The following is an 8,434-nucleotide window of genomic DNA, read 5'->3' on the forward strand; positions in this document are numbered from 1 at the left end:
AGAAAGATAAAACTCAGTTTCAAATGAACATACCGCGTTTACCAAGATCTAAGTTACCACGGAAACATTAGGACGTCATATGCCATTTTTCACGAGGCCTAATAGCTTACCATTAAGGGGTAATTTTGGAAATGAGAGGTCGGATCTACGATCTGTCATAGTTGTCTAGACGATGGCACAATTTTAAAAGGTAAAATTCTCAGAGCGTTTTCAAGAAAATTGCGATTGAAGTTTCAAGGTGTTTTTAAATGTTATTGTAAACTATGGCTACAAGACTTCAGTTAACGGTATTTTGGTACTAAATGAATCTTACAACATCTTATTACCTCTAGTAAAGATCCCGGAGAAAACCCTTTGTTTTATTTTCTGAAATATTGGCTTGAATATTAAGTGATGTGGAGTGTTATTTACCTTTTTTTATCAAAGGTTGACCCTCGAATTGTGTACTTGGACGGGAATGTAAAAACAAAAAAACACACACACTCGATGATTTTTTTAAACTTGGCCCTCAATGAGATCAATCAATATTCAACGTAATCCCTAAATTTCAAATTTATTGAAACATTTAAAAACCACGTCAACTCAGCCTCAACTCAGGCCAAGGTGCTATTACTTGAAAAGTATCGATCATTTGAATCATTTTATTCACAATCAGAAAAACGTATTCCTCTTCTCAAGGACCGTCTTCCATGTACCGGAAAATTCAATGCAAATAAAATAAAATGAATTTGCATTGTGTTTTAGCTTGCCCAATCGCAACAGGAAGATTTTCAAAACGAATTGATCTTTTCAAAAGTTTGCGTTATCCGGAAGGCCCAGGTGCATTAACTGCGGTAATAACTGATCTTTTGAAAAAAAAGGGGGGGGGGGGGTGGGTGGCTCGAAGAAACACCGTTTTCTTATCTCATTAGAATTAGTTTTTAATTGATTTCCTGAACAGTAGGGACCCTACGGGCACTCAACTCAAGGCCAATTGCTATTACTTGAATAGTGATCGATCATTTCAATCATTCTATTCAAAAGAAAAACACAATCAAGAAAGGCCTTTTTCTCATCTCAGTTCAATTGTTTATAATTGCTTCCCGGCAAAATGCAGTTTATGCTTTCGGAAAATTGCTTATTGAAAAGTTTGCACACACGTTTGTCATCAGGTAAAAGTTTGTTTTCCACCATGTTTGTCGGCCAATTTTCACTCTGCGCGACAATGACGAAAATGAATTATTAATTTTGTTGTGGAGGCCCTTTTGAGAAAAGATTTTTAAAAGCGCTATTACATACATCAGTAGGAAATGTTTTGTTGAGGTAGCTTAGTGTTTGCTAAGTTTCAGGGAACATTTTTTGTCTCGTTATTGCTCTTGCAGGTTCTTGACACTCGCCCACGTCTCTATCCATAAACTTGACAAATAAAAGAAGAGAAAAGGAAATGAAAAAAAGCCTCCCCACAAAAGAATTTTTAAAAACAAATAAATTCGACTGATATTTGCCCATTACAAGAACAACCTGCGCAAACTGGCAATAATAACAGATATTAAAATGCCCCATTTTCAAGATTTTGGGTCGCCCACTCCTAAATTAAGGCAGTTTCCATCAATGTTCATTTCTCGTTGGCACCCTTATAAACAAAACGACAGAGAGGCCACATTTGTGAGGTCGCGGACTTATTTATCAGCGCCTCAAATCGTCTACAGCCTCAAGGATACGCCGATATGAAAATAAAAGCTGTTTCTCCAGATCGTCGATTTCAGTAGCCCTCTCTTACCTACTTGTATTGATCGACTGTTAACGTATTTGAAGCTTTAAAAATTTCGGTTGAAAAAATTACCCGAAAACTGCATAAACCTTAATTTCGGTGAAGTTGTTTATAATAATCTATCATATCCCTGATTCTTGACTTGATTTATTGAATGATTAAGATAACAAATTTTCGATTCAATGATAGTAGAAAAGCAAAAGACTAGCGCCGGGTACGTAGTCGATTCATAATCGCGAATCATCAAAATGTTTCCTTTCTCGGGGGGAATATCGTTAATTTAAGACGAGGTTGGTCTGTCCATTTCTCTACTGTGACTCTTCGTGTATCGTGTGTTCGGGAGAAACAAGTTCTCCTTCCAATAACCTCAGGGAACGTTCATTTCTTATAAGGTAGGGGGCGCTGGTGGGATTTGGGGGGGAGGGCATGCGAAAAAAATGGCTTTCGAGGGGGGTCCATCCCAAAAAAATGAAATATTTTAGTAAAACTTTAAAATGGCATGATGTTTGAATATCAAAAAAATTGCTATAGAATAAACATAGAAGGCAGGATACAAATTTATTACAAACTTTCCTTCTGCTTTAGAAAAACGTTTGGCGACAAAAAGCATTTGTAGCTACTGAAAAGAAGTATTTAACACTGTTATTTTCGAATGCAACTTTCACTGGCACTCATCTTCATCTTCGCCGTCGTCGAGTCCTTCGTTGCCGCTTGTGCCGCTATGGGAGTCTCTTTCACCAATGCTGCAAGAAGCAGCAATGCTTTCCGTCAGAGTGTACTCTTCAGGGTACATGAAGGTGTAAACCAGGAGCCATAATCGGGGACGGAGACCGTAAGCGCGCGCCATTTCTAGTATTGGGGCTGTCCCCATGATATGGGACAATAATTCTATTTTTAGAACAAATTGCGCCATCACCTGCGGTACACGCGCGTACACGCTGCGAGGATTTTTGCGGATGTCCCGGGGGGGAAATGGCGTCCGAAATTCCCGAAATTTTTCATGTTTTTGGCCCATAACTCAACGCGTTTACGTCTGTTGGAATTTTGCTTAGGTATTTTCGTCGTAAGCTGCTCCAGTTTGAGTGAAGTAAGGCAGTGTCGAATTTAGGTATGTTCCGCTGTAAGCTTATATATATCGCTGACCAAGTTGTGTTCCGACAGATGCTTCTTTTGCATGAGCTGTACATTACTCCACTTTAAATTTCACATATGTTGAAGATTAACAGCTTTTCCATTACACAGCAAAAAACTAGCTGGATATATTAAGATATAGCAGAGCTTCAGGACTTCATAGTTTCCTAGCTCCTCTTGCCACACGCTTGCGAGGAATTTGCCAGTCTATCGCGACCGAAAACTAAACAAAATAATTGCTAGTTTGAGTTTCGCTTGAATTGTAAGCAACGCTTGATGTTTCATCAAGGCCCAATAACTTTACGTCCGTAGATACTGCTCAGTTTTATTCGTGTAAAAGTCCAGTAAATTCTCTGTTGTCGATGAATGAGAGTGCCCGCCGATGCGTGTTTTGCACAGTCAGTAAACATGACAAATTGTAATTCCGCCGCACTTTCGTGTGAAAGCGTACATCGAACTCAAACAATAGCTCTATAGTTTTTAAATATGGTTAAGATTGATAAATGTTTGAGAACATATTAAACGCTAAGCTGAAAATATGCGAATAAAGCAGAAATAATCAGCAAAGTTACGATGACGCTTTCTTTAATCAACTTCGAATAACGATTTCGATTTTGTTGATCGAGTTATCAAAACTCCTTGTCTATTTTCATTTTTGCCATGTAAAACTTCACTATGTTTATTTTGAAGAAACACACATCATGTTAATAGCCTTTTTTGCGTTCGTGAAATTTGTTGCAGCATCTCAGCACAAAATATAACGAAAGAAATTTTTGTCAAGATTTGTTGACAGTTGAAAACACCGACTCGGACTTGAAAGTGCACGAGCTGCACTATGCAAATGATACAATTGTACGCGTCAGACTTTCCTTTCCGGCAAAATCTTTTGCAAACTCACCAAACAAGCAGAAACAATAAGAAACCGTCAAAACAGGTTTTGGTTATGATTAACCATTGTCTGAGAAACTCACAAATTAACTCGATACCAGAGTAGAGAGTTTTCTTGCTATATTCTTAAGTCAGAACAAACGCAAAAACATACGCGTAAGCTTACAACTAGCGGGAGCAGATCTTATTATTCATCCTCAGCGCGAGATTGAAGTCTTGTTTTCGACCCTGAAAAACCCACCTTTTCTGTTAGCTCAGAGCATAAAACTACATATAAGCGCCCTGGTTCGTATTCCTTGCCTTATTCCCTGTCATCGCCGTGAAAAATACGCAAGAGAATCTCTCAACTCTCACCATTTGATCACGCAACGTGACAACATCCACGCGAGAGCCAACGACATGTGCGTGAATCCGCGCGGATATATGACGTCAGGGTGGCGCAATTTGTTCTAAAAATAGAAAAATTGTCCCATATCATAGGTGCGCGCGAATCCCGAGACTTACGGTCTCCGTCCCCGATTATGGCTCCTGGTGTAAACATAATCCCTGACTTCCTGCTCAAGGTTGGTGGTGATTCTGCTTCTTGCAGCATTGGTGAAATAATTCCCTTCCACGAGCTGTGCGATGTATGGCCCATCTCTTCTAAATAACGACGTGGCAACATCCTCAACTTTAATACACTCTTCCGGGACGGCCGTACACAAGGCATTGTGGAAGATCATTTCCTAGCGGGTTTCCAACACAGATTCCATAAACTCGTTGGACGTTGTTTTCAGTCCGCTTCCTCTTTCTTTCATTTGACTTTCTGCGGTTTTCTTTTTTCCTTCTCCTTTTGTTGATGCGCTGTTTGAGTATGCCCTTGAATATGCTGTTATAATTGCTCTTCTTATTTTCTAGTGCTTCCATGTCCTGCGTGACCTTCGTCAACTTAGCATCTATACATTTGATCTGTTTTACATTAAAACTGTGGGCAAATTCTTCGCCCTGCTTTAAAGCAAGCCCACTGGACTGAAAGGGTGTGGAATCGCGTTCCTTTACATCTTTCAATATGACATTCAACTTTTCCACCATTGCTCTGTGCTCTTTGATGGAGAAGTTCAGTTTTCTTCCATCACTGGGCTTCAACTAGTCCTTGGCATGGAAAACTCACTCGCCCTTTCTGAACAGCCATTCGCACTTAAAAAGATTGCCAGGACATTGACACAAAATGACAACAGGGCAAGTGCTGACAGCAGTGAAACGGATGAAAGTGATAACGATGAGTATGACAGTGATGCCATTGACTCTGGGGGAGAAGATGACTCAAGTGACGTCATTCTTGCATTCATCAATTCAGATGAGGAGGATGCCAATGAGAGGCCAAATGCCATACGCTCAAGGCGAGCCATAACTAGGAGATCCGAAATTGACTTCTCTTTCTTTTGATTTGTTTTTTAAACAACAGCTCTCTGTAGTATAGGGATTGTAAATATTGTCTTCATAGTGAGCACAATAACGTGAAGTAGGGGGATAATAGAGAAATATTAAAAAAGTTAAAATCTAAATATTGTTTGTTCAATTTTTTTTTTTTTGGGGGGGGGGGTCATCCCAAAAAATGACCGCTATAAGGGAGGGGGCCATGTGAAAAAATTGGTAAGCTGAGGGGGGGTCATGCGATTTTTAAATGGTGCTTCCCAAATCCCACCAGCCCCCCCCCCCCCTCCCTCATAAAAAATGAACGGTCCCTCAGGTGGCTGAAATAGTAACATTTCTTTTGTTCAGGCTGGCTACCCCGTCTGCTCGGATATTCTCTACCGTCGGTCGTGCCTGAGCGGCTGGTCTTACAAAATGGCCAACAAGGTTTGGCTGCCTGGCTCTGAGCATTCTGAAATGAAGAATTGGATTTAACACGAAAGGAGAATACATCGTCGTGGCTGTCAGAAGCATGGCGGTGTTGAGCGCCTTCCCTTGAAATTCTTCGCGGCGTGCAACAATGCTGCAAATGATCAATGGAAACCTGGATAAAATGTAAGTTCCACAGATTTTAAACGTCAGATATGTAAGTTTTTTCTCCTGGCGTTGATGAAAGGATGAATTTGCCGACTGTAGAATAGTTGGCGCGCGTAAGCTCTTAATGACACGAAAGAAAGTAATTATCACTAGCACGATCGCTTGCGTATCTAGCTGTGTAATTGCCGTTAAGTAAATTAGGATAAAATTACCTTGTTTGGTTCGAAAAGACTTAGGCTGGTTATAAGGAAACCATGTATAGCAAACAGAGGTCTCTTTTCTTAAAAGTTTCGAGGAGTACAGCAGTAATTATGAAGGCCACAAGCCAAGTAAGTGGCAGAATTTTCTTAACGTTTTCCGTTGATAGCCGACGACCGAATGGACGAACAACGCAATCGTGGCGATCTATTGTCATAAGAGTTATAGTTAACGCATTTAGCGCTATGCAACCGACAGAAAGAGGAAGACCAATTTTACACAATATCTCAGCGAATGATAAATGGCCAGCCTGAAGGTAACTGACGACCGTTCCTGTTAACAGGGACGGCATACCGAAGAGCGATGTTAGAATACCAGTCAAAGAAAGGCTGGCGAGCAGGTAGTGAGGTACTTTGCGAAGGTCACGGTGTCTTCGAAGCAGATTACACACGAAAGCGTTTCCAGAAGCTCCCGTCAAAATCAAGATCGACAACATCACGAGGACTGCGATAGCGAGACTTCTTGGTACTGGTGTGAAAGAATAACTTTCCTCCATCATGGTAGAAACATTCGCATTTGTCGAGTTAGGCATTCTTCCACCCTGACACTCAGTGCTAAATTAAAGTTTTATCTAAAGCTATTACCTGTTATATTCTGTACTATTACAGTACATTTAACAATTGAGGATGACTTCATTCATGTCCACGAAGTAAAATCAATTATCATACTAAGTACCAATCAGATTGTTGGTTTATTGGCTTCTCCCACAGTGCATGCAAATAACCATAATGTTGTCTTCTGAGAGAAAGAGAAACAGTTACGAAGCTGACAAATGTTTTTTCAAACTTGACGATAAAGACAACTCGCATTTCATGTACTTAAAATTAACAAGGGATGATTCCCAATCAACCGGAAAATTCGGTTCAAATAAAATGCAAATGAGGATACACTATGCTTTAGTTTGCAGCACCGAATGATTTTCACCATGAATTGATCCTTTCAAAAGGTTCGGGTTATTTGGAAGACCCAGGTGTTGCGATAGTAATTCATACAATTTGAATTATTTTATTCACAAGAAAAACGTGATCGAAGCTAAAAAACAAAGAACGTTTTCTTTTCTCGTTGCCATTATGCTCTAATTGATTTCCTGAAAGATCCGGACCTGGCGATGTAAACCAATAGGCCTAGGATGGAAATCCCACCAATTAAACTTCAGGGTATTGCTTGTTCAGAAAAAAAGCACAAAAGATTGGCGTTAAGTATTTTTTTTCCCTTCATGTTTGGCTGCCAATTTTACTTTCAGGACTGCGATCTGAGAAGCAAAAAATGAATGCTTAGATTTGCGCGGCGGCTTTTGTGACGAGAAATATGGGTTATTGACCATGGGTGTGAGGTCAAGATGGCTGGATATTGGCCAAGTTCGTTTTTCGCGTGTTTATGGAGCGAGACGGAGTCGAGCTCTATTAACTCGCCAAAAGAGAACGAGGCCAATACGCAGCCATTTGATCGAACAAGCTTGGTCAATAAAGGATTTACTATATAGTTTTCAGGAATATTTTTAATTTGTCGTGTATTTCTCCTGATACGTAAAGGAGAACACTCAAGACAGAAACCTTGTAAATAAACGAGCGGGCTTCTCGTTTGTTGAATACATACAGGAGAGAGGCCTTTTACAAAAGGTTTGTTTAGTATTTAGCACTTGATCTCGTCCTGAAGGTTAGGGTTCAAGCGGTTCAAGTGGTACAGCTTCAGTACGAGTTGGTTCAAGGGGTGAATGAGGTACTTTTCCTTGAAATAAAATGAAGTACCACATGTACTTGACGTAATAATATAAAAGTAACAATTTCTGTATTATGATTGGCTAAGAATATGTGAATTAACCCCAAATCAGTGCAGAAAAGTAAAATTGAGTGTAAAACGATGAAACTGAAAAATTGAGTCGAACAGACAAGACGGCGGACAAAAGATTAACACTCTATATCCGAATTTTAATACAAAGAATTGATAACAATTAAGCAAAGAACAAAGCTCAGCAAATATAACTAAGCTAGTTACCGCGAATTGAAATGTGTAAGATAGGAAATAAATAAAAAAGCCGCGAGGACAAAAGCATGAAGTTAAGGTTGAAGTGAAATATGCTGGAGCCGATCACGACGGCATTACAAAATCCTGGTTCATGAAAAACTAATGCTAAAATGCTCCAGTACTTCCAAGCGAAACGCGAAGAGGGACCCAACAAGACGCCCTAAGAACCTGCCAGATCTTACTTTTAAAGAAGAAAGGTACCAGCATTCTGCTTTTGTGAAAGAAAGGAATAATTTTATATCGTTTATTTAGTTAATAATTGTATTGTATTTACAAGTTTTTAACGTATACAAAATCAGTACTCTTTTTTACATCTTAGCCTCTCATATATTCTTAAAATATCCTTAAAATTTCCCAAATTTTTGCCGAGATATTCTCATAAAATATATTCTT

The 8,434-nt window shown here is 39.5% G+C and overlaps 1 pseudogene; it reads right to left on the reverse strand.

Moving 5' to 3' along the window:
• Nucleotides 1-4,580: 4,580 nt before the first annotated feature.
• On the reverse strand, nt 4,581-6,569 carry LOC149117361 (neuropeptide Y receptor type 2-like; annotated as a pseudogene).
• Nucleotides 6,570-8,434: the final 1,865 nt, after the last annotated feature.

Source organism: Orbicella faveolata, unplaced genomic scaffold, assembly GCF_042242905.1.
Source record: "Orbicella faveolata isolate gen_17 unplaced genomic scaffold, um_ofav_v1 contig_12, whole genome shotgun sequence".
NCBI classification, from domain to species: domain Eukaryota; kingdom Metazoa; phylum Cnidaria; class Anthozoa; order Scleractinia; family Merulinidae; genus Orbicella; species Orbicella faveolata.